Source organism: Cupressus sempervirens, chromosome 3 (genome assembly GCF_028749045.1).
Source record: "Cupressus sempervirens isolate cs-2001-9-10 chromosome 3, ASM2874904v1, whole genome shotgun sequence".
Classification (NCBI taxonomy): Eukaryota; Viridiplantae; Streptophyta; class Pinopsida; order Cupressales; family Cupressaceae; genus Cupressus; species Cupressus sempervirens.
This window is the reverse complement of record NC_143120.1, coordinates 1,124,027,041-1,124,054,441: the sequence shown is the minus strand read 5'-3', so window position 1 is coordinate 1,124,054,441 and position 27,401 is coordinate 1,124,027,041. Positions and strand designations below refer to the sequence as shown.

The window sequence follows — 27,401 nt, the reverse complement described above, 5'->3', positions numbered from 1 at the left end:
AAAATATTAATCATGTAAATATATGTTATTAAGCCAGCAATACACACATACTTTAGTGTAAGGAGATCAATGCATAAATGGATCTACAACAATATGGCTGACTATGCATGGATGTCTTCTTCTGGAATTGCCTACTTGGATGGAGATAATGCTTTGAATGACATAAAGTAGATTAGAACCATTTTTCTGTTATAGAGAAGTGTGGTATTAATATATCATGCATATAATATTTGTGTGTTATCTAGATTGCCTGTCATCACACTGCGCGTTCATTATGATTAGCGTTGTAGGTTCAAAACTCCAATTTTGATATGGTTAATTTATCAATTACATTCTCATGGTTTTGATAGTTGTTTCTAGGAAACTCTTAAGTTGCTTCATGTTGAGCTGTTGTTATGCACGATGCTAAACGGCAAGAATTCTTTCAAACTCCTCTCTTGAAAAGTCAATCTTGTAGATCAACTCCAAGGTTCTGGGTGATCTCGTGACCAAAATAAATGTTTTTGTTCACGAGGAGGCCTTTGCTGGTTCGAATGATTTCAGATGAGATGTAGAATCTATTGACTGCTTCAAAATAAAACACACAAAAGAACTATGTGTTTGTATTTTTTTTTTGTTTTTTATATGAATGCAATCTAACAATGCAATTAATATGAATTCCTAAATTAATAAGCGGTTAGTAAAGCAAATAACAAGAACTTTAAAGCAAATAACGTGAAAGTAAAATCCTAATGGACATAAGCTACAAAAACAACGTCTGCGAGTCAAGCTTTCGAAGAAATCAGTGGGTAACCAATGAAAACAAGAGCAGTGCTTCCTTGATTCCACTGATGCAATCGTCAATGGGAAACTTAATAACCGTATGATCTTTCACTCTTCATCAAATCTCAAGGCCACGGAAAGTGCGCTCAAGCAAGACAAAAAGTTATGCAAGCACAATTAGGTGATTTCTTCTCGAGCTAGATACGTCAACAGAATTCGTTAAACCGTAGCAAACACTAGAATTTAAAAAGATCGCACAACCAAAAATAATAAACTTTTGGCTCAATCACAATTCCATGAACATACATTTACAAAAACATGACACATTTAGGCAAGAATTACTACTCTCCAAATGCGAGCACCAAAAGCATAATATTATTGCAAAATAACGACTACCTTGATTACATATTACAATCTTGTATTTATAAGAAATCATCTCCTCAACTTGTGTTGAGAGAGAGATATCTTTAAACAATAATATGCTTTTAGTTTAATATAACAAACTAATTGTATACAAACTAACAATCTAACTAGTGCTTACTAGGACTCCATCCATTTTTCTATTCATTAATTGGATGCATGAGCCTTTACATGTCATAAAACAAAGAAATTATGAGAAAATAAGAAGAAGAAAGCCTTCAGTCAAAGTAGAAGTGTCTAAAAGTATCAAAAATAGAAGTTCCTCCTTCACTGGGCATCTATTGGAGTTAAACTGTTGTTAGAATGTGTTTCCAATGCATGGAAAGCTCTAATTTTGGAACTAGCAGTTAACTGTTGGCACACCCCTGGACGAGCACACTTGGTGCACCTACACAACAGTGCACCTCAAAGGTTCGAAATTATAAAATTTCACCAAGTGTCAAAATTGAAATTCTGGCTTCTGGGTTTTGTCCCCCTTCATACTAGAGCTATGTCTAAATGCTTGCCCTTGAATTTATCGATAATCTTAGTGGTTTTTGCTGCATCCGGTAAATCTAAGGCATCACACTTATCCTTGACCTTCTGTTTGTAATTGTCTACTTCAATACGGGTCTCAACAAAATCCCTGAGTTTGGTATCCAACTCTAGCAAGGCTTCTTCTATCCTGAACACCTGCCGGATATCTTCATCACTAGAAACTTCATCAAAAATCTTCCTAAACCTCTGCACTACTACCTCAACTAGTATTAACTTCTCCCGTGCATCGTCTTCAAAAATATCGAGACATGCATTACTATAATGTTTCTCTTCTTGCAAAATCTGCTCTCTAGCTTGGTCCTTGAGCCGATGGATCTACGCATGTAATGTTTCCACTACTTTATTACTACCTGCTATCTTTTCAATCCAATCATCAATTAAATCTAACTCCTCTACGGTATATACATCTACAAACATTCTATGCCTTTGTCCCTTTATGGCCTGCAGTCCCTGTAAATCTTTTCCCCATGCATGTACCTCATCCATAATACTAAAATCTTGCTTCAAAATCGCTACCATTTTGTCTACATTTTCCTACATAGCATGAAGTAGCTTTAGATTTCCTTAGATGATAAGCGCGCCCTTTTTCTCAAAACTTTCCCACCATTGCTGACAAGCATTCAAAAATGGATCCAATTGTACTCCTGCCCTATCTTTGCTTTGAATTGTTGCATTGAGAGTTTCCTCGGGATGTTCAAGATCTAAGGGACCAACAACTTCTGCTTAATATCCTCTTAGGATTTCATTTTGCCTACGAAGTATCATTAGTTCTACCCCTTCCTGTTCTAAACTTCTGAAGACCTCCTTCATCGCCATTGTAACCATCAACTTGGCTATATCAAATGTGGGTTTCCCGAGCATAACCTCTCTGATCTGATAATCTTGTGGACCCAAATCTTCTATTTTTGAATCAGGAGGAGGAATAGCCACTTGCGCAAACAAATCTTGATTCTGATGAATGTCAATGCTCTTGCCTCTCTTGAGGGGGACTCGAGTTTCTCAAAACCTCAATCAACTCAATCATGTCCTCTTCATTGGAGTTGAATTGTGGCTTTTTATTTCTTATCACTTCTTTGTGCAACCACCTTGGAACCCATTCCACCAAAGGCTTGCCTCTCGAGGATGATGGAGTTTGCTCTGCTACCCATTTTCCCTTATCGCTCCTTTTCGAGTTTCTCTCCCTCTTTGATGGCTCTCCCTCTGTAGTCTCTATTTCAGTGGAGCCCACTGTTCTTACCTCAGTGTCCTAGGAGGCTTGCTAAGGCTATTCGACCATTTGTCCTTCTCCAGGCACTTCATCAATTGATACTTGTTGTGGCTCTTCCTCCTGTTCCTTTTGAACTTGTTCTTCTTCGGTACTTGGAGTCAGGGGAGTAGCAAAGCCTTTATCCACCACTGAAAACTTGCAATGGGGATGAAGAAGTTATCTCAGGACCCTATGACTCTGGTGGCATTTGACTCTAGTCTTCCTATTGGGGCTCATTTGTCGGTGTATCCCTGATCTTGTCCCCAATCAATTCCATCCCTACGGGCATAAAATCAAAATTTGACATCTTAAATATGTCAATACCCTCCACATCTTGCTCATCAATCCATTGTTGCATTTCATCCTCTGATGTAGTTGGTCTACAAAGGTTCTTCTGGGATCCATGGCGGTGTAACAGTGGAACTTCTTCTTTCTTGCTCCGTGGCTCTTGCTAGCCGAGTTCTCCTGTTCAAAGGTAGATTGTCCTCATCATCTTCCTCTTCCTCTTCTTCAAGAATAGGTTTCAAAACAAATGGGAAAGGAACTACCCTCTTGATCACCCTTTGCCTTTTCTTTACTGGAGTCTTGATCTTTCTTCCTTTCTTGAGCACAGAAGCGGATGCTTGTTCTATTTGCCGAGGTGGAGAGACCTCTTGAATCTCAACTTCCGTCTCCATTTGGCTTGGTGCAGTAGCTGGTGGAAGTTGCGGGTCAATTTGAACTTGTGGCGCCTCAGTATCCTCCAGCTGTTGTACATTTACTTCTTGTTGTTGAGGTTTCAGGATTTCGCCCTCTTCTGGTTCAGCTCTCTGAGGGGAATTTCTTTTCCTCTTCCCTCAGCCTCCACTCTTTTGAGATCTATAATAACCTACCGGCCTATCAAGTTGATGCATAGTTTCAGGCCTTACTGGAGATTGAGCTGCAAAGGTAGAAATGGTGACTTTCTTCCCTCTACCTTTGGTCAGGCGGGCTTGTGCATGGAAGATTACTGTTTTAGGTATTGGATCAAGATCAAATGGCTTCTTAATCCAATCATGTGTCATTTTAATGGCATGCCTAGCCCGATGGTTGATATATGAGTTTTCTTCCCTGTCAACCTCAGCACTCATAATAGGCCTATAGCCATAGGGGATTCAACAACTTGTCAGAATCTTGCTACCATATCTTCAAGGGAACTGCCATTTTCAAGGCCCTCTCTACCAAGTACAAAGTCATCCTACAATAGTCCCTTATTCGGACGTTGTAGTCATTTGTAGCGTTCATCCAATGGTCTTCAATGGCCTCCTCATGTGTGAATGCTTTACCTACTAGATATTCTACTCTCTCGATATTATCAAAACATGTTCGGGGAGAATTATATTCGTCCAAGGGACACTAGTCCCATTCACACTCAAAAGAAGGAATATCTTGCTTCTATTTCACTTGAAAAGGTCCTATGGTCAAAGGCCACGTCCAACAATGTTTGTGTTGTTTTCTAACCCTGTCATATGCAGACTCAATTTGTCAAGCAATCTCCAAGAGGACGAATCTATCACAAGGGTACCTTGGAAGCTTCTTCGGGTTGACAATGGTACCAACTACCCTTAGATATGTAAATGTTTTGAACGGAATGTAATATAATGACCTCTTTCCATAATCTCCTTCTATGAATTGGATGATGGCAAATATGAATGCATCATTCCTGATTTTGTATTCTTTACTTTGCTCCAAGAGCTTCTTTTTTACCAACTGAGGGTACACAATGTAAAGCCATGCGTTTGGATCCTGGATGCTACCTTTCTTGTACAATCCTAGATAGTTTGTTGCTCTTGCGGCTAACAAGTACACCAAATATGAAGTCATATAAAACTTCCTTTTGTTCTTCACCACTACCAGCTACTCACACAAATTTTGGCTCAAAGTAGAGGCCCAATCTAACGACATTGTCGCCTTCTTGATTGTTTCAATGAAATGCACCATAAAAATGTTTAAATGCCTGCCTGCAGGTAAACCCATAACTCTACTTAATAGGATAATGGAATATACGATGTCTTCAACCATATATCCCCTAGTCATGTCAACCATGCCAGTCTTCTGAAATGTCCCCTTTTTTGATTTGATATGGTATTTCACGCCTCTAATCAGATTTTCAAAATCAAACAACTGATATCACAAAGATCCTCCAAATTTCTCAAGAAACCCCAAATCGGGTATGCCAGAAATTGTGCCAAAAGCTTCACAGCTTCACCAATTATTAATAAATCTGAAAGTGGACATTTTTACAGAAATTTCAGCAGCATAATAGCCTACAAAATGACATTTCCAGATCCGTATAACTTTTACACAACAGTTCTCAAATGTAGGACAAAAACTATGCTAATCGGGCTCCCGAAATTAACACAAAAATGCCCGGAAACACCACACAACACTAATAAACTATCTCAGAAGTTTAATCACGTCCCAATACATATATTCAGCTCTATTTTAACAGCTTAAAGTCTGAAATACAGCAGCAACCAAAACTGATATGAAATGCTCAACTGAAAACACCAAACTTATGCAAAAAACACACCCAAAAACCCACAAATCTACACTGTTCAGCACACAGGAAAACTCTGTATGAGCATGCACATGAAATGGCTTCAAACTCCTGTCCTTAGCCTTCTTGGAAACCTGCAAACTCCCGTTCTTGGGTCTCCCTGGAAACTTGCAAACTCCCGTTCTTGGGTCTCCTTCTCCACAGGTTTGGCAGCCTCTGAAGAATAACAAAGAATGAGCAAAAATCAAGTTCTCCTCCCCTCCCAAAATGCCTCCAAACCCCTTAAAAGAGGCCATAACTGTAACTCACGTCCAAGAGAGGTTAATGAAACATATTTTAATAATAATTTCATTTATTAGTCCAACGGTTTCCAAAGATTAACCCCCTTTTTTCCGAAACTTCACTTTCTTGGGCCTGCCTGTCTTAGCAAAGATTATTATTTTTTTATTATTTGAAAAGGGGACATGACAAGTCCTCCCCTCCCCAAACATTGCTTGTCCTCAAGCAATGGCTGAACAATAAACCAATCAATCCACCTGGATCCCAAATGTAGTCATGAACTATACTACTACCAATTAACACAGGCTCCTGCAATATCCTCTGCAATATGACCAAGAGGAATCCATAATCAAACTGACAATTATAGCTCAACCAAACTCCAAAATCACCACCACCATAGTCAAAAACCCATGAGACACAAACTCTTAGAACATCAGAACCCAAGTAAAGTGGACAAATCAAACTGCCAACACAATAAATACCATCAACGCATCCCACTGGCCTATATGAAATGTACAATCCAACTCTGCGACAATGGTGAATGCTCTCATATGAAACTATACCAAGTATGGAGAATCCACACACTGTACAACTCCTGCAATCAACACAACTCTGTAGATCATCGACGACTGTCTCATAACCATAACTCCCATGCACCCCTGATGGTGAAAAGCCATCACAAGATGAACAACAAGAAATGGAACCCAAACCAAATTTTCCTACCATCAACTCCTCAACACAAGGATCAATTGCTAACTGATGTACATACCTTGCTGAAGCATCACTCCAAAACTCCTGCTCTAAGTCATGTATTATCAAGTTATCAACTGCAGGACCTATCACCATGTCGTGCCCATCACAACTCTCATCCCGAGGCATCAAACTATTCCATAACTGATGATAAGCACTAGGAACCAAAGTACATCTCTGTATCATAATCTCATTAACATGGTCATCAAAGGTAAATTGATGAGCGTACCTCACAGTGTAATGCCGATAGAATGCGCCAATCTCAGTCAGTGGCTCAGACTGTAATCCAGATGAAACTAACTGCAATTGATCATTAACCATGTTGGAATTGACTACTATCTCTGAAGATATCACCAAGGGAGTAGTATTACTAGTAGGAACCATGCCAACTGTCGACTCACCAACATCACACATGCTCTTTGATACATCTCTAGTCTCTGTGCCATCAGTACTAGAGGCCACCACCATGTCAAGCATACAACAATCTGCTACAAAACCCAACTCAACTGAACCTGACTCTAGTGGGAATGAACCTGATATGCCAATGTTAGTATCAAGGATGGATGCATCCCCATCTCCACTGTCTCGGAAAATCTCGGCCATGGACATCCTCGAATCACCAAACACCATAGCTTGTGACTGTATAGAATCAGGTAAAGACTGTAGTCGCTCTAACTCCATGGTCACCTTAGCCAAATGAAACTGTGACTCCTTGAAAGCCAACTGTGTACTCTCAAGAATCTCAGAAGTCACCTCAAGTTGCTCAGTAAGCTCACTCACCTCATCTTCCTTGGCCAACAATGCATCATATGCTGTACTGCCCCACTCCATAAGATAATCTCTGTCAGCTACCAACTGCATATAATTCTGTCTCAAAATCTGAATAGCCTCCCATAAAGAGTGGATCTCTGTCAAGGAAAGATAACTGCCTTCCTGCTCATCACTAGTAGGAGAACCCCATCCATAAACTGCTAACAACTGACGAGCAGCATCAAAATGTTGGCAAGTGATAGCAATATCTCGGTCACTAACTCTTAACTGATTAGGCACATGATGACACTGGCTTGACTGTCTCCTACAAACCTCCTCTGATGCACTGTCTAAAGGAGTATCCTCAAAGTCACTAGTCTCTAGAGTATTACAATCCATACCCTGTGAATTAAATCTAAAGCTCATATCAACATACGGAGTATCAAAAATATTAGCACTGCTGTCCAACTCCTCTGTACCCAAGGAAACTAAGTCTTCAAAACTGCCCACTACATCCTCCTGGATGTCATCAATGCCAATATGATCCTGGAACTCATCTATACACACTACGAAATATGAAATATCATCAACACATTCCAGCAAGCATGGTCGACTAGATATATGAACAAAGCCCAACACCGGTGTATAAAAACTAATACAAACATCGGATAAGCTCCTGGCACAAGAAAAGACAACACCGTGCAATCTGCTAATCAAATCCATGGTAGCACCCAAACAATCACTGCTACCAAAAAGTGTTAATGATTTACAGTCAACTAAACCCCAAATGCCAATATAAGAATCTCGAGTCCATATCTGTAAACTAGAATTAGCTGGTAACTCAAGCAAAATCCTGACTTGAGTAATATGACCAATACCAACTAACTCCACATACCTGTCATGATGAGATAATGTAGTGACAATACTGCCTTCACACACCTTCAGCTAGCGGGATAAATCATGTGAAGTACTACTAGCCTCAACCTCATGTGACAAAGCATCTAACTGTGCCTGGTACTCTCTCTCAGAAAATTCATGAATGCTCAATGTCTGCTCATCTACACTAGGTATCTCACCATCATGCACAACAACATCCTCATAATCATCATCCTTGAGGTCAAATCTATCTATCACTCTTTGATTAAAATCATCAAATGTAGTTACCTGATCATGACCTTGAGTAGTCATTCCATGATACCACCAATCATAGGCTGCATCTTCCAAGTGTAGACTTGCAATTTGAACAACATCACTCTCCTTCATGGGGTTAAGTGTGAAGAAGGTCTGTAATTTTTGTAGCCATGCTCTAGCTGAAATTTTATTTGTTCCATCAAAAGTAGGTGCTATAAACTTGCTTATTTTATTTTTGAGCTCTCTTCCACTTATGTCATGCTCCCTTCTGTACTCTTTCTTGGGCATCAAAGTGTTCATCATATCCACATATTCTCTAAAATGAACTGAATTATGAAAGTCATCATCTAAGCCATTACAAGTAGCTCTTAATGTAATCAAGTTACCTGTAACCTCTTCCATAGGATTAATGGCTGGATTTGGTACTGGTGGCTCATCTGCAGGCAAGAAAATAGTTTTGGTTGATTTAGATGGTGTGGATTTCAGATTTCTTGGCTCCTCTGAAGTGCTCCCTTTCTCATTAATAGATGCAACTCCTTGTAGTTTTTCTGTCAATATTCGCAAAGCCTCTCTAGTTTCTGCCAAACTATCCACTGTTTGCTTCTGAGTATTTTGGATGTCTTGGAAGAATTTCTTTGCCATCTCATCTGGATCAGCCATACTTTTCCCTTTCCTGGATTTTGTACTTTTACTTTCAACTGGAGGTTTGATCAAAATTTCTTTATTCTTTTCTCGCTGCAAATATCTTTTTTCTCTTTCACTTAGTTGCATGCAACCATAAATTTTGACATGCAGCTGATTAGAAGCAACATGCAACCACCAAATTCACCAAGAACTAACATGCATATAATTAGAAGTAGAATGCAACCATAAATTTTGACATGCAAGATTTGGGTAGTTATCAAAACTGACATGCAAGATCTGGGTAGTTGTCAAAACTAACATGCAAGATCTAGGTAGTTGTCAAAACTAACATGCAAGATCTGGGTAGTTGTCAAAACTGACATGCAAACTTCTACAACCACCAAATTCACCAAGAACTAACATGAAAATGATTAGAAGTAGAATGTAACCATAAATTTTAACATGCAGCTGATTAGAAGAAACATGCAACCATAAATTATGACATGCAAAATCTGCGTAGTTGTCAAAACTGACATGCAAGATCTGGGTAGTTGTCAAAACTGACCTGCAACTTCTACAAACCCTCAGGCTGGCAAGATCATGGCTCTGATACCACTGAAATGTCCCCTTTTTTGATTTGATATGGTATTTTACGCCTCTAATCAGATTTTCAAAATCAAACAACTGATATCACAAAGATCCTCCAAATTTCTCAAGAAACCCCAAATCGGGTATGCCAGAAATTGTGCCAAAAGCTTCACAGCTTCACCAATTATTAATAAATCTGAAAGTGGACATTTTTACAGAAATTTTAGCAGCATAATAGCCTACAAAATGACATTTCCAGATCCGTATAACCTTTACACAACAGTTCTCAAATGTAGGACAAAAACTATGCTAATCGGGCTCCCGAAATTAACACAAAAATGCCCGAAAACACCACACAACACTAATAAACTATCTTAGAAGTTTAATCACGTCCCAATACATATATTCAGCTCTATTTTAACAGCTTAAAGTCTGAAATACAGCAGCAACCAAAACTGATATGAAATGCTCAACTGAAAACACCAAACTCATGCAAAAAACACACCCAAAAACTCACAAATCTACACTGTTCAGCACAAAGGCAAACTCTGTATGAGCATGCACATGGAATGGCTTCAAACTCCCGTCCTTAGCCTTCTTGGAAACCTGCAAACTCCCGTTCTTGGGTCTCCCTGGAAACCTGCAAACTCTCGTTCTTGGGTCTCCTTCTCCACAGGTTTGGCAGCCTCTGAAGAATAACAAAGAATGAGCAAAAATCAAGTTCTCCTCCCCTCCCAAAATGCCTCCAAACCCCTTAAAAGAGGCCATAACCGTAACTCACATCCAAGAGAGGTTAATGAAACATATTTTAATAATAATTTCATTTATTAGTCCAACGGTTTCCAAAGATTAACCCCCCTTTTCCCGAAACTTCACTTTCTTGGGCCTGCCTGTCTTAGCAAAGATTATTATTTTTTTATTATTTGAAAAGGGGACATGACATCTTCTTACTCAAAGGAGTCTTCTTGATAAGGTACAAGGACTGAATGATCTCTGATGCCTCCTCAATATGTTCCTGGTACCACCTTTCTGCCTATTCATATGTAAGCCTAATGAACAGATCCGCCCATGGGAGGTGGAATACTTTCACGATATTCTTGGGGCACAGATCCAGGACAATTTCTCTAGTCACACTCTTCAACACCCTTTCCTTTGGGACCAAGTGTTCTGCAAGTGTCATCATGAGCTCCAAAGATTGTACCGATATCGGGTGTCAAGCTGCATTGACTAGTCCAGAGCAGATATGTGCAGAAACCATTTGTGATCTCTCGGTGGGTTTGTTGCAAATCTTCAAGAATTCTCCTAAATTTGTGTCCCAATTATGTATCCTTGATTTCTTAGTAATCATCCTAGAATCTCGATTTTGCTGGAACTCCTTGGAACTTGAAGACCACTAGTTTCAGTGTCATTTTCTCGCCAAATGCAGCTAATGAGGATGCCATTATATCTGCACGAAAGAAAACCCAGTAGTTTGTAATTAAAAACGAAAAAGATCCTATCCTGAACAAAATCATGAAAATTAGATGCATGAAAACACACCCCATTATCCTTTAAAAAACCTATTGGCACTCCTGGTGCATCTAATAGGTGCACTTGTTGCACATTTTAAAACCAAATTCTTACATATAAGGTGTGCACTAGTGCACCTCATTTTCTTTTGAGTTTGTTTGTACTTATATTTTAAAGTCTTAGGGGACCAGTTGCGCACTAGCGCACTAGGTTAGGTGCACCAGTGCGCACTTAGCCCTTGGTTTTTTATGTGTTTTTTAGGGGTATCAGGTCGGGTGCACACTAGCACACCAAGCTAGGTGCGCCAATGCGCACTTAACCCTTGGTCTTCTTTTGTTTTGCTAAGTTTTCAAAGTCTTGGGGGTCCGGACAAGCACACCCAACTAGGTGTGTTGCTCCGCACCCCACTTAAAGTTTTGTGTGTGTTTGCACAGGTAAGTGGGGAGGGTGTTGCACCTTGGTTGATGCAAAACTACAGAGCTGGAAGGTGCAAGAGCTACGGTGTTCAAAGATGCGAGGAGCGGACGACAAATATACAAAGTAAGGAGTGGAGGGGAGGGGGGGCGGGGGGGGGGGGGAGGTTATAGCCTCCCCAAGGTAACCCTTTGTCATGAGGTCTGCAGGTGCGCCGCTACACAAATGCTCTCTTAAAAACCTTGTCTCCAAATTTCGAGCGCAGTAGCGCAGTTCCTATGGTGCATCTAGTGTGCTTAAAATTGTCAATTACTTAGCTTTTTGTTTGAGTTCTTTGATTTTTGACCTTCGAACTTTTTCGACAGGACCCAGACATGACCTCAAGATGACTAGGATCCCAAATTTAGGAGTCCAAAACCTTCATAAAGTAGGGGGTCCCTATTTCCTCTCAAGAAATGGGGCGTGCGTTGTGAAACCACAACACTTCGGACCATGTAAAAACTAAAAAGCCTCTAGAGGCAACATCTTAAGGTATATGCCAGTTCAGATTCTATTATTATGTTAGCATTTCCTTTATGCTTTGTGTTCTTTATCTGAAATATCTTGTGACGGCATGGAACCTTTAGAGCTGGAAACTTAAAAAGAGCATTACATGGAGTTATGAATTATTTGAACATATGGTTCTCCCCTTAGTATCACCATTGATGCTAATTTGACATAGGTTATCTTATTTGTGTTTCTAGTGAAATTGTAAGTTTTTCAGCATCAATGTTTCAGATCATACTCCACGATCCATCATCAGGATGAGAGAGCTAAGAAAAAATCTGTTGCACTTAATAGGTTATCTGTTTTGACAAATCAGACTGCTGAATTGCATTTTACATACAATTTTTTAATATTGTAGCTTGAATTGCTTCTAGTATTGCTTCTAGTATTGCCTCTTTTGTCTTCGTCTAAAACAAACACAGGTAGGGTTCTCTCATAGAAAGCTTAGGGTCAAAATCTATTTTCTAGAACTCATGGGTTAAACACTATTTTATTTCTCTATGAAATGAAATGAAAATTTTTAATAACGTTCACAAGGCCACAACAGCCAATGGGACCCACAATCAACACATGCCCCTAGAAAAGGGCAAAAATAACTTAATTAGGCTGTAACTTGTTGATTAACTTCTCTTTGCGCTGGTGGATTTTAATAAACAAGTTTTCCATTTTGCCCAATTGCTCTTCTTCAAATAGGTAGTTTAGGTTGTCGCTTTCTAAAATCTCTGCATACCCATCTCTGATGTCCCTGTACGCTAGGCACTCCATAACAAAGTGATACCTTGTTTCCACCTCCTCCCTTATCACATAATAAGCATGTCTTGTCCTCCCATTCTTCTTTAGGCACTCGCCATATACGCTTTTTCAGATTTTCCTCATGACTAGCAATTGGATTAAATTCCTTGATATAATAAGCTTGTCTTCTCCCCTTTTGTCTAATCCACATGATATAATATGTATATCTACACTTGGCATTTTTTTAAAGTAGTTTTTGTCTCTTTTTTTCCCAATTTTTACGTTTTTATTTAAAATTGATTTTTTTATAATTTTTCCTTATTTTTCTAAAAATCGTATACGTTTGGTTTGCCAAATTTTTCCTTAAACAATTTCTGCTGCAATGTTATGTAGTGACTGTAAAACTTTGAACCAAAACTCTGAAATTGACTTCATAGTCTTCAAACGTAAGAAAAAATATCTCTTGCCATAGCTTAGGACTAATTTTTCAATAAGGCCTAATGTTTCTTCATATTTTTGCTCTGTAATCGTTGTACAACATGCCCTTAAAACTCCCATTACATGACGTTTTAACTTTTATCTATATACTAGTGGTTTTGCCAACTTTTTCCCCAAATGATATTTGCTGCTATGCTATGTACTACTTTGAACCAGAACTCTGACACTGATTATGAACTTCAAATGTAAGAAAAAACAGCTCTTGTCATAGCTTTGGATTGATCTTTTGTGCTTCTTCATGTTTTTTCTAAAGAGTTTCATTATCTTAGAGATTATTGTTCGTCTATTCAACAACATACCTAAGCACTCCAATACATGATGTTTTAGCTATGTACTCTTTTTCGGTTCCAAGGGCAATTCATGGCCACCCATAGACATTAAATTTTAAATTAAAACATACTAGTTATGAAAAAACTAATGTGTGTAACTAATTAGGCTTATATGTCAATCTTTTCTAACTTAGTCGCTTATTATTCTCGAACCACTGAATAATCTTACAAGCTATTACATTTTTCTTATTCAAGCAATCACAGCCATGTTAACATATACAAAAAATAATTACCACTCTGAGAAGCAATCTCTAATCCACACTATTAGGCAGCACTCAAGATCCGAGGTAATCTCCGCTCTAACATCAAGTGCTTCCATATCCACAATAGATATGCACTAGGCTTATTTAGTGTAGAAGATAACAGAGTACCACAACAAGAAATGGAATAAATATTCCTTGAAGTTACACTAAATAGGTTGAATGCCTAGATACAGGATTGGTAGCTTTCCGCAAAACCTAGATCGAGAAAGTATTAAGAAAAACAACACATGGAAACGCATGATATATCACCATATTCTACACTAACTTCTTCAAAGTTCTCTAATTTGTGGCATAAAATCTAATGGATTCGACATAGTATAGTTAACGATAATCTATCTAATGATGTGTTAATAGAGATATATAGTTTTTAATGAAGAAGCCAATACGCCACAAAAATTTCAGTGCACCAAAGTAGAAAAACCATAGTTAAATTAGGAAGGTTTTAACATTTAATTATTGAACAAATTCATTAAAAATTATTATCAAAAATCGTAGATGAAAAAGCCTTAAGATGTAAAATGTCCCTTGCCTAAGAGTAACTCCTCGGAAGGAAGAGAAACAACTAAAGGTGGAGTGATCCTACCGCAAGGGAACACCTCAAAAAAGGCACCAGTAAGAGTATTCATTATAACATATTCCCATTTGATTCCCAAACACAGGGCTTCTCCGCACCATGCCATCGACTTTACTACACCTGGTAAAGCAAATTCTTTCATTTCCACAAATTCTCGGCTACCTAAAATGAAAAGTTCTTATTGTAACCACACATCCAATGTAGTTATGTTGAAACAAAGCCATAACTTTCATGTAATTAAACATTTGCGAACAAAAAGGACCAATCAAGGGCTGTAAGGTCAAAGTTATAACACTACCCCGATACTAGACCGATCATAACCAACTCTAATAAAAGATTAACCTGCTTTTGTAAATCGTGTCTTTTAAAGAGGGCATATACTACATTGTATAATCTAATTTGTTTATCATTTTCTTGAGTCGTTGGCTCATTTCAATTAACAAATTTAACCATACATAAACGCATACCTTACTTACCGTCATACCAATAGATGATCAATTCCTTCTATTTGTTTACACAAAGAAAATCGTGTTTATCATCCCAAGTGTAGGAAGAGTGACCCTTAGTCTTTCCGATGTAGACAACTACTTCAAAGCCTAGCAAGTGATGAAGTGTTATGGCATTTGAAAGTGAGAGCAGCAAGCTCCGTGACTGCAGGACATCCATGCATATCACCGCCTTTTTGCAAAATCCAACCAATGTCCTTTCCAGCATGTATGGTTCCGCTTCCATGGTGCTACCGCCGCCATCGGAGGGTATCTCTCTTCTACTATTTTTACTATTGTTGTTGATCGATAATGATTCGGGAGCGTATATTCTCAGGGAACCGTCAATGCATCCAACCAATACTCAACACCCCCAATACCCCAACGCTTTCAATTTTGGCAAGACATACTACCTAAAATGAATCATAGGCGTTGTGCACCATTTTCTTCTCCTTCCTCTAATCTCGTAAAAATTCAGTTTCTACTCATCTACAATAATTTACGAGCTAGTGGTATGAATCAGTGATGCTACAGATTATTGCCAAGGTCCTGTATTACCTTGATCTCGATATAAAAACCCACACATGTCCATCGGACCACTTTATGCCAGCAAAAAGTTTTGAGCCTACGTTATTTCGCTAGAATGCCTCATTCAGGCATTTGGATATGAAATACCACTTTAATTTATTTCACTACCAAAAGAACAAATAATTAGTTAGGAAATTTGCATAACTAGCACTTGCACCAAAACAAAGGTGCAAGGGATATGCCGATAGGTGTTTTATTTGAAAATGCAATTAAAACTTTACATAATAAAAGAAAGTTTCACTAATAACAATTAAAGCTAGTTTTATTGGTTGTGTTTTTGGTTCTATAGATAACGAGAGTTAACATAAATAAAGATGGTTCCACCATGTGCATAAAATCAAATCTAGCAATGTAATGTCCCATTTTTTATTTATTTTTGGGAGGAATTAATTATAAGGTTATCAATTAAAAAATATATATTACAAAGTAACTTTATAAATTAAATAAAAAAAGCTTCTAGAGGTTGCTGGAAGAAACAGAGGAAAAATTAAAAAGGGAGGCTGACCTATCAAAGAAAAAAGAATAAATAGGCATTGAGGGCTCATTGCCTATCATTGAGATTTATTATTGATTTTTGCTTATGTGCGTTGTGGAGCCTAGGGTTTCTGCAAATAGTCACAATTGGCCATTGAGAACGAAAACTCTCAATTGGTATGCAATTTTGAGCGTGTGAGAGATCACCTGAATTATTGCAGTTGTGGGAAGGATATTTCAGTCCTTCCATTTGTGCTTAATTGCTGATTTGGAGTTTCAGTTGGAGTTGTACTTTCACCATATCATCTTCAGCATTCAGTCTCCACCATTTGATCAATCCAGGTTCTTCATTTCAATCTATAGTTGCAACAAGTTCTCAATTCTATACAGCCAGTTAAGGTTTCTCTGTAAGGTGCTATGTCATAATGTTTTGGTGCTGAAATTTTCCATATGATTTGTAAAAGCATTTGGTTTTCATTGAATGAATACATTGGCACTGTTATTTCTTTTATTTCAGCAATATACTTTAGACGTGCATTAAATTTAGGGTTTTGTTTAGTGGCCTATTGGTACGGGTCATTACAGTGGTATCAAAGCGGTTTCCTGCCAGCCTGATAGGGTTACCCAACCACCATTTAATTTAGTTTAGAAAGGAACCAGCATAACTAAGAATATGGCTAAGAGACATTCTCCAAGCCCATCCAGAAGTGTGCGAGATGATGAGACTTTACAGCAACACGAGAGGCTTCTACAATCAATAGAGGCAAGTACACAGGCAATGATGGTTATGATGCAACATTTGATTGGGGAAAATAGGAGAAATAATCATGATCGAGATGATAGAAGCATGGCAGGATCACAACATAGGACACAGTCTGGAACAGCTGATAGACCCACACGTCCTACATTTAGAGAAGAAACTCCAACACGCACACCTGATGCTATGGTAACTGATATTGTAGATGAACTCCGACAAGCAAGGAATGAGTGGGATTCATTACCAGAATATGTACAAGATGGATGGACATTTGATAGGCACCTGAACTATAGAGCTGCCAGGCAGAAGCAAGTACATAAACATAGTGAGTTGCAACAGGTCACCAACAAGTTGGTATTACCCACATTTGATGGCAGTGGAAAAATGACTACTCGTGCTTGGATTCATAAGGTGGATACTTTCCTATCTCTGAAGACTATGACAGAAATTGAAGCACTCAAGTATGCCACTTTACACTTAGATGGGGCAGCACATGATTGGTGGACACATGGCATGATCACATTGCAACACAATCAGGTAACCACTTATCAGGAGTTTGTGGATAGATTGATAGAAAGGTTTGATAAAAAAAATCCTAAAGTTTATTTCCGGGAGTTAGCCCAGTTGAGACAGTCAGGAGGCTTAGAACAATTTATCAATGACTTCCAGAAGCTTGCAGTGATGGGGCCTGACATTTCAGAAAGGAGGCTAGTCATTTTATTCACAGAGGGATTAACTAAACCACTCAAGGGGTAGGTAAAGGCCTTTGATCCTCCTACATTACAGGAAGCCATGAAGAAAGCCCGCAGTATGGAACTTGCAGCTCCAGCAAACCGGTTTAGTTCAAAGGGTTCTTCATCATTTAGAGATAACAAAGGGGAATTCAGCAAGGTAAAGAGAAGGTTAGTGACTCAAAAGACAAGCTAGCTACACCTTGGGATAAGGAAACACTTAATGACTTGCGTAGGAAGAAGCTATGCTTCTTTTGCAAAGGTCCCTATGAGTTTGGTCATGATTTTCCTATGAAGCCTAAGGGGAAGGCTAACCGGGTGATGTGGGCTTATTATGAAGGTTCAAATTCAGACATCTCAGAGCACCATGATGAGGATCCTAATGAGGTAGAGGGTGAACAAGAGGTAGATAGTGCTGAGAAAAAAGAGGCTCCAGAGATACATTTACAGGAGGCACGTCTGTCTAGTATTCAAAGAGAGGGATCTTTCAGATTTTGAGGAGTCTTGGCAGGACAAAAGATTATTACTCTGTTGGATACAAGTGCCACACATAATTTCATTGATGCACGATTTGTGGAGAGGCGTGGACTCATTACTGAGGAGTTCGAGGGACTAAGAGTTAAGGTAGCTGATGGATATACTCTTCCTTGTGATAGGATGGTGTGAGATCTACCTTTGCGCCTAAACAATTATGAGTTTAAGGCAGACTATCATGTGGTCAACATGGGTGACATGGACATAGTACTTGGGATGCAATGGCTACATTCTTTGAAGGAGGTTACCCTGAGATTGGAGGATACGGAGATACAATTCGTGGTGGATGGCAAGACTCATGTGTTGAAGGCTATCCGTAATGGTGATGTTAGGACTATCTCATTTAGGCGGTTGGAGAGATTAGCCAGGCATAATAATATAGAATGGGTAGCAATATGTGCCTTGATGCCTACCCAGGGGGAGCAACATAAGATTGAATATCATTCAGATATTCAAAAATTGAGAATCAAGTATGGGAAGGTATTCAGTGAGATTCCACCAGGCAGGCCACCAGACAGAGGTATTGAGCACATTATCGAGTTGGAGGAAGGTGTTAAGCCTGTCATGATCACACCATGACGGCACCCAAAATGACTCAAAGATGAGATCGAGAGGACCATCAATGAGTTGCTAGCAATGGGACACATTAGACCAAGTAAGTCACCTTTTTCATCTTCTGTTATTTTGGTAAAAAAGAAGGATGGAACTCTACGAATGTGTATTGATTATAGGGTGTTGAATAAGAGAACTATAAAGAACAAGTATCCCATCCCATGCATCGATGAGCTGATAGACGAATTGCATGGGGCTTGTTATTTCACAAAAAATGATTTGAGATCAGGCTATCACCAGATCAGAGTTCGAGAGCAGGATATTGAAAAAACTGCTTTTAGATGTCATTACGGTCATTTTGAGTTTGTAGTTATGCCTTTTGGTTTGACTAATGCACCTGCCACTTTTCAGTCCACTATGAACAAGGCCTTCCACCATCAGTTGAGGAAATTTGTGCTAATGTTCTTTGATGATATTTTGATCTATAACAGGACATGGCAGGAACATTTAGAGCACTTGGAGACAGTATTAAGCATTTTACAGAGCGAGTCCTTGTATGCCAAGGAGTCCAAATGTGATTTGGGGATGACAGAATTGTTGTATCTTGGACACATCATTAGTGTGGAAGGAGTGTGAATGGATCCTGAAAAGATATGTGCTATTGTTGATTGGCCACCACCAGAGAACCTTACACAATTAAGTGGGTTCCTTGGTCTATGTGGATTCTATCGCAAGTTTGTTAGTGGCTACTCACAACATGCAACACCCATGACAGATTTGCTGAAGAAATAGGCACAGGAGTGTTTTATGCAGTTTAAGGAAATAATGACTACATGCCCAGTATTAGCATTGCCTGATTTCACGAAGCCATTTGAGCTTCAATGTGATGCTTCTGGAGAGGGAGTTGGTGCTGTACTCATGCAGGACAAGCATCCTATAGCTTATGAGAGTAGAAAACTCAGAGGGGCTGAGAGATCATTCAGCATATATGATAAGGAGATGTTGGCCATCATGCATGCCTTGGCCAAATTCAGACAGTATCTTGTGGGCAGCAAATTTTGTATTAAAACTTATCATAATAGTTTGAAGCACTTTTTGGGATAGCGGGACCTGAATGATCGTCAGCAGAAGTGGGTGAGTAAGTTACAGGCATATGATTTTGATATCACATATGTTAAGGGGATACAGAATATTGTAGCAGATGCTTTATCCCGTAGGCCACACCTCACTTCTATGATTCAAATATCAGAGGATTGGCGACACTTGATTGTAGCAGAATATGCCAAAGACACGTGGGCCTCTTCTATAGTGGATGGGACAACAATCGACACCAAATACACTCCAATAGATGATTTGATCATTTACAAGAACAGGATTTACTTAGTCCCAGGATCGAAAGTGAAGTAGTTGATTTTGAGAGTATTCCATAATTCACCTACAGCAGGCCATCCTGGGTATTTCAAGACTTACAGGTTAGTACGGGAACGACTCACTTGGAACGGACTTAAGGCTGATGTTTTGCAGTATGTGCGTGAGTGTCATGTTTGCCAGCAGAACAAACAAGAGCACACTTATCCAGCAGGGCTCCTACAGCCACTTCCTATTCCTGACAGGAAGTGGGAGTGCATCTCTATGGATTTTATTATGGGCTTGCCTAGGGCCCAAGGGCGTGATTGTATCTATGTGGTGGTGGATAGGCTGACAAAATATGCTCACTTCTTCCCTATCGCTACTACATACTCAGCAACTCAGGTGGTAGAGGTCTTCTTCAGGGAGATTTTTAGATTACACGGGTTACCTCGGAGCATTGTGAGTGACAGGGACAACCACTTCATGAGTCACTTTTGGCAGGAGATATTTCGATTGTCTGGCACTGAGCTTACACCTAGTACCAGTTATCACCCACAGACTGATGGTCAAACAGAGATTGTAAACAAATGGGTGGAAGGGTATTTGAGGAATTATGTGGTAGATCAACAGCGAGCTTGGGTCAGATGGATATATCTCTGTGAGTATTGTTACAATACTACATATCATATGACTATACAAATGACACCCTTCATGGCACTTTACGGTTATGAGGCACCTAGTTTCTTAGATTTGTTGTTGGGAGACAGTCGAGTACCCCGTGCAGGTGAACTATTACAAGAAAGTAAGGATATAGTTGCTACTCTTAAAAACAACATTGCAAGAGCTCAGAACCAGCAAAAACAATATGCAGACAAGAAGAGGACTAAGCGTAGTTTTGAGGTAAATGATATGGTTTACCTCATGTTGCAACCATATAAGTAGTCCACTATCAAGAAGAGTGGTATAGAGAAACTCAAGTCACGCTATTATGGACCATTCAAGATCATCAAATGAGTTGGTGAGGTGGCTTATGAGTTGGAGCTTCCCACAGATAGTCGAGTGCACAATGTGTTTCATGTATCACGCCTCAAAAAGGCATTGGGTCAGAATGTGATGCCTTCTGCAGTATTACCTCCCTTGAATGATGAAGGGAAATTGATCTTAGTGCCAGAATTCATTCTGGATAGTAGAGAGAAGCAGCTTCGCAGGAGAGTAATCAAAGAGTATCTAGTTAAGTGGAAAGATTTACCTATTGAAGATGCTACTTGGGAGGGAGAAGTGATTTTGCAACATCCAGCATTAAGATTGCTTGAGGCCAAGCAATTTTAGGAGGGGAGGACCTGTAATGTCCCATTTTTTTATTTTTTTGGGAGGAAATAATTATAAAGTTATCAATTAAAAAATATATATTACAAGGTAACTTTATAAATTAAATAAAAAAAGCTTCTAGAGGTTGCTAGAAGAAGTAGAGGAAAAATTAAAAAGGGAGGCCGACCTATCAAAGAAAAAAGAATAAATAGGCATTGAGGGCTCATTGCCTATCATCGAAATTTATTATTGCTTTTTTCTTATGTGCGTTGTGGAGCCTAGGGTTTCTGCAAATAGTCACAATTGGCCATTGAAAACGAAAACTCTCAATTGGTACGCAATTTTGAGGGTGTGAGAGATCACCTGAATTATTGCAGTTGTGGGAAGGATATTTCAGCCCTTTCATTTGTGCTTAATTGCTGATTTGGAGTTTCAGTTGGAGTTGTACTTTCACCATATCATCTTCAGCATTCAGTCTCCACCATTTGATCAATACAGGTTCTTCATTTCAATCTGTAGTTGCAACAAGTTCTCAATTGTATACAGCCAGTTAGGATTTCTCTGTAAGGTGCTATGTTATAATGTTTTGGTGCTGAAATTTTCCATATCATTTGTAAAAACATTTGGTTTTCATTGAATGAATACATTGGCACTATTATTTCTTTTATTTCAGCAATATACTTTAGCCGTGCATTAAATTTAGGGTTTTGTTTAGTGGCCTATTGGTACGGGTCATTACAAGCAATTACTACAATGCTTAGTGTACAAGTTCCGTTAAAATGGTTTTGTGTTTCTATCTTTGAGACTTAGAAAGTACTCCAATAGTACATATTAAATTTTATTTATTTTCAATTATCTCTAACGGAAAAAGTTTTTGGCAAAAACATACATATTTTAAATATTTTAAGAATTATTATATTATTTTAGGGTACATATATAATTTGAAGAGTGATGAATAATGACTTAACAAATAGTTCAACAAAAGCCTACGGCTACAACACAATAGTGATTTGTGAGCATCTTATCTAGAAGGTCTTGGGTTTGAGTGTACCCACACTTAATAAATAATAATAATAATAAATTACAAATAGTGATATTGCTATTAGGATTTAACTATGTGATTTTGAGTCAAACTCATTGACCCATGTTTCATGAGTAGTGATTCAACATAAATCCATCTCTCATGAGAATAAATTGAACACTTAGCACTCATTGGATCTAGGTGATGCTCACAAGGGTGAAGCACCGGGACTTCTCGGGAGGTCACCCATCATAGTACTACTCCAGCCTGAGCGTACTTAACTACGAAGTTTCCTTTGTGGTTAAACCCAAAGCTTGCAACCCCATTTGACTTGTTGTGGAAATTATCTCCTACTTATAAATTACAAATAGTTCAAATAGTTAGTCCAAACATTCTTAATTACAAAGATCAGCACAAAGTTATAGTCTAGAACAATATCTAATAGATATTCAGTATTTCCAACAAGTGGAATAGAGAATAGAGCTTTAGTTGATCTCATATATAAATGCATAGAATAAATCATTGGAAGGGATTGAAAGAAAGGAACTTGAGTAGAAGTGGAATCAATCCAATGTATTCCTAGATAATCTGAGAGATGGAAGCCATAATTATAGCTCCTTGTAATCCCTTCATGGTGGCTTTGTGATTTCCCTCTAATTATCATCCAGATATATGTAGAACACAAATTAAGTTTGATTATATTACAACTCCCTAGCCAATGTAAAGGTGAAGTTACAATGGACCTTTCAAGTTGTATATTTGTGCTAAATATAGATTCTTAATAGTCAATTTCCACACTTTATAATTGCTCATTACTATTGTCTATTAGTATAGTAAATGAAATTATTATTGTCATTTATTTCAACAAATGAAATTCCAACAAAATTGTAAACAGTGACCAAGATTTAGGGATGACACGCTCAGTGTTCTTTTTATTCATTCATGCATAACAGTCTGCGTGCATTGTCTATGTTTCCACGTTTGATACCTATTTCATGCTAGTTTTCTATTTTTCAACAAAATTCCCATTTTCTGTTTTTCAACAAATTGCCTGCATTTCAGACAAACTGGAGTCAGAGTTGATGCATTTGTGAGAGCTCTGCACAAGCTGCTTCTGTGTTCATCATGATGTTAACATGGAGTGTGTGTGTTTGTCACAAATCTGAGTTACTATTCAGTTTTTTTTTTCTCTTTTACATTGAATATTTATTGTAAGTGTGTTTGTTTAGAAATGTAGGGTTAAATTTTCATGACAGACCAAGTATTGAGTCTTCAATCTCGGGTGAGATTCTTCAGGGTATTGCAATGCCACATATAAAATCTAGTCACATTCATATTAAACACGGTTTATTTATTTAATTTGAACTTCAAATCCTTATATTTGCACTAAGATATACTTTGTAGCCCGAGTAGAAGCAATAGAAAGGACAAGACATAGGATCCCCTGTATTCATTGGCAAAGATGAAGAGCTACAATGATATAACTAAGCTCTTATATGAAACTAATATTTGAAAAGAAATCTCATAGTAAGTTGAAACAAATCTTGTTTGAAATTTACTCTCACAGAGTGAGAAAAACTAAGTAATGTTGTTGCATAGGAAGTGTAGTTTCTCCAAACAATGGCTGCAGATGACATAGCTGCAAAAGCATCTACAACCACTTCTGACCCAGGAGAAGATGAGCTCATCTTGTATAATGTGCCTGCTGTGTCCATGTCCTCTGCTCGCTCCCAACATCTATTATCTTTGTTTCCATCACCCACCTACTTGTAAGTATGCAAAAAGATAGAAATTAATGAAGTGTTGTTAGTGAAAATTGGGTTAAAGATTTGTGTTTATAGTAGGCTAAGAAGACAAGAAACACTCTAATGAGGGTTGTAGTTGGCTTTAGACAGGTGCTGAGCACAACAATAATCGTTACGTCCAGAACATTTCTAGTCTCTAGCATCTCATCTTCCAATACATTTGAATGTACTTACAAGGCTGGTGGATTACCAGGTGAAGCAAGATGTTTCGTCAATGTGTTAGAGTTTCAACTGTTGGGCTTTAGTGTGAACTAATCCTTTGTTGCAAATTCTCTGTTAGACCCTAACTAAAATGAATAGAACAATCTGTCTATGATAACCCTAATGGTAGCCAAATGCAAGCTTTTTGAAACCAAAAATTTCAACTAGAAAATAGGTAGTAAGAATTATTAATAAGGAACTGGTGAAATAATTTCCTAAAGCTAAAAAATCCAAACAGAGCCCATGTATTCTATTTTGGAGAATGCCTGAAAAACATATTGATTCATACAATTAATAACTGCATGATATGCTCAAAATAAAATTACCACAGTCCAGAATTAGAGCTTGTTATCGAATGGAGATGAAGTAGAATTGAGTATAACTTGACTAGTAATCTAGAATAATACTCAGTAGCAGCTCCGTGTCTTGACCTGTTATAAAAACCATGTATTAGATCAGTTCCTGGAATGCATTTATTCCATTGAACCCAACGTGATTTGACTTGGAAGTAGGTATTCAAACAAACTTATGCAGAATGAAACTTGAAGGAACTCAGATGTGGAATCACCATTCCTCCATCACTTCATAAAAGGTATAGAGAACTTATACAGACGAAAATCAACTCACCTTATAAACCAACAATATGTGTCCAAGAAAATGATAAGGAACGGGTCCTTAAAGAAATGTATTCAATCCATTGATCGTAATGATGAAATATCTAAAAACCTAAAAAAAAAAGTCGTTAGAAGAGATAGCAGAACAAGCTGAGAAAAGGAACAAAATGGGAGTCAAAATCATTAGGAGACCATGCATTCATAAATTGCGCAGCCCTCTAGCACACCCAAACTTTAAACCTAAAGACAAGATATCTTTCTCCTATTGTTTTGAAGAGAGAAGTAAAATTCCTGAACCTACAAATAATGGAATTTTCCACGCAAATCTTTATATTGGAGGAACAAAAGATCTTAAGGAAAAGTAATCTGGGGTACCTTTGCAGAAGCACCTTGACGGAGATGTGCACAGGTTGCTCTGTTTAGGTCTCCATCTTAGCGATTTTGGAGGTTCATATCATTACTCGTGGAAGAGTCCATCTGTTTCAAAGCAAATGGAGGCTTTGAAAGTGCTTTCTTCTGATTTTGCCGAGGCTTTGGAATAATGAGTTAGGGACAAAGAGTCTAAGTCATGGGATCCTAAGATCGTGATCTAGATTGAAAGGAAAACATTTTGCGAGAGAAAACATCATGTGATGGCTCAGTTGAAAGGGCATGATTAAGAATAACGCATTTTGAATACATTCACTGCCATCAATCTGCTTTCCACACTGAATGTTTTAGTAGAATAGATTGGTACCCTAAGGTATGGTTTGGAGGGGGACCTTAAAGAGTCTTTAAATGTTGGCTTCTTCAGATCTTGCCTCGGCGACTTATCGCAACAGATATAAAAAAAGAGATGTAACCTGCGCTGAGGTTGCAAGCATGGAACTGTGCCAAAAGGGATCTTAACAGGTTTTCAAAAATGGAAGCATAGAGAATGTGTATTTTGCCATTCATTGTACATTTTACAAGATCTCCATGTATGCAATGAAGGCCAAGATGAGACGATGTAATAGCTATCATGAGAAGATTTCTTGCTGGATGTAGTTCCCCAATATGGTGGTGCTCGAGAGTCATCATGAGTCCTATGAAAGTAGCCCGTAAGAAGTCACTCGAACAGGTAAAAGCTCATTATCATTGTCAACATAAATTAATTACAACAACCAAACAGTATGGTCGGCACAGACCAGTGAAATCTCTAGAAACACATGGAAAAAATGTGCAGCTGTTTTTCTCAACTACCACCATTAAATACACAACCAAATTTATCTCTAGAATGCTCTGTAAATTTATTACTCATTCAGCTATAAATAGAATGGTTGAGGCTGGGATATCAGCGCTCAAGTTTGCATTTCCTGAGTTCTTCTGCAGTGTTAATTTCTCTGTTTTTGTTCATGGTATCAAAGCTAAAAAGTCGTGATAGTTTGAATCACATGATGTTCTGTCGATCTGAGGATTGCACCCAAAACGAGCAATGTTACTCACTGCAAAATTTCTAAGGCCACTTGCATACAAATCTCTCACGGCATCAATTGTCCCGCTCACCACAGGTTTCACCAAATCCATCATTCCTTGAATGGAGCCGTTTTCGCTTGCAAGGAATTCGTAGTCATTGCCAACTATAGAGATGAGAACTACAAACCGCAAGAGGTTGCGAGAATCGAACTCAAGACTTGCCGCAGTCAGCTCTTTAAATTGCTTCACCTGCTCTGCGAGTGTTATGAAACCGCTGTCCTCTTTACAAAGCAAGTTTGAAGAAAGCAAGGAAGTGTTGATAGAAAGCTGTCCCAAGGAGTTGCTGTCAGAAATCTGCAAGGTGCTACAATACTAAAGACAATTGCGTCTCAGATTGAATGTGGTGAAGGAATATAATACAATTATTGTTGTGGTGCAGCTGATGTGTTCCTTATCTCTCACTTGTGAAAGGCAACAGTGTTAAAGGTAAGATTTCCTCAATCTGGAAATACAATTTATTTTCATTTGTGAAAAGGCTCGTCTGTGAAAGATAAAGTATTGGATTTGGAAATTTTTAGGACCAAGTTAATGCGTGGGCAGGTTCTAATTTATGGTGGTTCCTTTTTAAAAAAATAAAAGTTTTTTTATGGTGAATATATATTGAAACGGTGTTGTTTTTCTTTTAGTGAGTTGAAATATTTGAAGTGAGAGTATCTTTGGAAGATATAAATTGTGTGTGCTTCAATGTGTGGAGAAATTTTAAGTGATTAAGAAGTGTTATTAAAGAGTTATTGTGAAGTGAAAGTGGGTAAATTTGTGTGGAAAAGATAAATTTGATAAAGTTGTTTTAAGTCCTTGTTTGATTTGTTCATAAGAAGGCCAATATCAAGGGTGGTTTTTGCTAGATGCTTGATGCTTATGTAATTGTGTGCATGTGTGTTGGTAATTGATTGGAAAATTAACTATGGCTGGTGAGATATCTAATCTTGTGGTTAGTGAAAAATTGGATGGTTCAAATTATGCTAATTGGAAATGTGAGATGGAGTTAATTTTACAAATGAAAGATTTATGGGAACT

At 38.2% G+C, this 27,401-nt stretch overlaps 2 long non-coding RNA genes across 2 annotated transcripts; both read right to left on the bottom strand.

The window, feature by feature from the left end:
* Positions 1–14,322: 14,322 nt before the first annotated feature.
* On the bottom strand, positions 14,323–15,554 carry LOC149570760 (uncharacterized). Its single transcript, XR_016361828.1, has 2 exons — positions 14,769–15,554; positions 14,323–14,632 (listed from the first exon to the last, which is right to left on the bottom strand). It is a non-coding gene; the product is annotated as an uncharacterized LOC149570760 (long non-coding RNA).
* Positions 15,555–23,600: 8,046 nt separating this feature from the next.
* On the bottom strand, positions 23,601–26,009 carry LOC149570759 (uncharacterized). Its single transcript, XR_016361827.1, has 2 exons — positions 25,266–26,009; positions 23,601–25,002 (listed from the first exon to the last, which is right to left on the bottom strand). It is a non-coding gene; the product is annotated as an uncharacterized LOC149570759 (long non-coding RNA).
* Positions 26,010–27,401: the final 1,392 nt, after the last annotated feature.